The sequence below is a fragment of the Chaetura pelagica genome, unplaced genomic scaffold (genome assembly GCF_000747805.2).
Source record: "Chaetura pelagica isolate M959 unplaced genomic scaffold, ChaPel_1.0 scaffold394, whole genome shotgun sequence".
In the NCBI taxonomy this organism is placed as follows: domain Eukaryota; kingdom Metazoa; phylum Chordata; class Aves; order Apodiformes; family Apodidae; genus Chaetura; species Chaetura pelagica.
The window spans coordinates 1,524,498-1,526,382 of record NW_009952966.1 but is presented as its reverse complement, the minus strand read 5'-3'; the positions used below and the strand labels follow the sequence as shown (position 1 = coordinate 1,526,382).

At 43.1% G+C, this 1,885-nt stretch overlaps 1 protein-coding gene across 1 annotated transcript in view; it reads right to left on the bottom strand.

The window, feature by feature from the left end:
• Window positions 1-1,885, bottom strand: part of SHOX2 (short stature homeobox 2) — a 13,408-nt gene that overhangs the window by 4,159 nt on the left and 7,364 nt on the right. The gene's annotated exons all lie outside the window — the stretch shown is intronic.

Here is a 1,885-nt window from a genome sequence, read left to right as displayed (position 1 = left end):
GACGGGGAGAAGCGGGAGCCGGGTGGGACCCTGCGGGGCAGGCAGGACGTGCCCGGGGCTCTGCCCGGAGCTTTCCCGGGCACGCAGAGAGAGAGATGGTGGCGGGAGGTGCGAAATCCCTGGAAAATATCTCGAGCCGTTTACGCTTTCCTCGATTTTATTACCTGAGGGAACTTGACAGAACTTGTAAAGACACAATTGCTTATGGAACTCCCACCGGTCTAGTTGGGTTTGCTCTTTTTGGTTTTTTTTTGTGTCCTTCTTCATGAAAAAAAAAACCAAACACAACAAAAAGGAAAAAGCCAAATCGAAACGGAGGCGAAGAGGGAGCGGAAGATGCGCGGGGAGGGACGTGCGGGCTCTGCGGGAGGGGGAAACACAGGGAAGGAGCACAAAAAACACCCGTGGTTTGATAGGAGCAGTACCCGAGGGGACGGGGAACCGCCGGCTGAAACGTTACCCTTCTCAGTCAATAGGTCGCAAAGTGTCTTAAATTCATTACTTGGCACTTATTGAGAATCCGTGACGTCGAAAATGGATTTAAAAAAAAAAGGTGAAGCAAACCTGAGTGAAACAAAATATATTGTACTGACAACAAACGTAATCACAGCATCTTTTTTTTTCCCCCCCCCCCTTTTTTTTTTTTTTTTTTTGTATTTCTTTTTTCCCCCCCCTTTTTTAAAATAACTTAAAATACACTAGAAAAAATATGGTCAATATAAATAATTTCGTTTTCATGGAGAACAAATAGATACAAAGCCCGTCCGTGCCGAAGTCCGCGTAGAAGAGCTTTCCCTCCCTCTTGGCAAGAAGCACGAGGGGCTGCTGGCAAACTGGGATCACCCACCGCCGGGTACCCCAGCTGAAATAGCTTCACGTCTCTCAAATCATAACCATAGCAAACAAACAGAAATGATAGATCACAAGGTTACGTGAATAGATACACCTTTATGAGATAAGATGCAAACGCTTTGACAAGTCTACTATCAATTCACGAGTCATAGCCAAAATAAACTTTGTTCGTGTGTATCAACATATTTTACATGTAGCCAGTACCTCTTATTGGACTTTGCCGTGGTGTGGAGTGGTGGTTGGGGATTAAATACTCGCTTTTTAATTTCTTTTCCTTTTTTTTTTTTGCTGTTGGTTTTGCCCTCAGGACAAGAGAGCCCCAGCACAGGGAGGCACCCGCCGCTGCCTTTTATTTCAGAGGTGGGACAGCAAAACGACCAACAAAGATTTGAGAGCGGGAAAGGTGGTGCTTGATCTCCCCTCTCTCCTCCTGCTTCCCTCCGAGATGAAAAGAGACAGAACCCAGCCACGGTTTGCTCGGTTTGGTTTGTTTTTCTACTAACGATGAGGGTGAAGTGCAAGTGAATCAAAGGACTCCATCAATGAAATACAAATACATGCAACCCGGAATGCTGCTGGAGGAAGTATCCCGGACAGTTTCCCATTAGAAATTCGCAGAGAAATCATTGTCTCTTTTCCTATTTATTATTTTTTTCCCCTTTTTCTTCTTCGTCATTTTTCTCCCTTTTTTTTTTTTTCTTTTTTTTTTTTTTCCCCTTTTTTTCTTCTTTTTGTCGCCATCCCAGACGTGGTTGTTAAACTCAAGTACCTGATGCAGGGTGAAAGGAGGCCCGCCTCTCTTATCAAATTTCTTGTATTAAAGTGAACTTCGCAGGAAAAAAAAACCAAACAAACAAACAAAAAAAAAAAGCTCAGTTTCAAAAACCTGTGAACTTCCCAGCTGCGTGTCCAGTTCCTCTGAATTCTTTAAATAAGTATATATCTCCCGTCAGTTTCTCCTCTCCTCTCTTCCTTTTTTTTTTTTCTTTCCTTTTTTTTTTTTGTTTTTTTGGGGTCTTTTTTATTTAAAAAA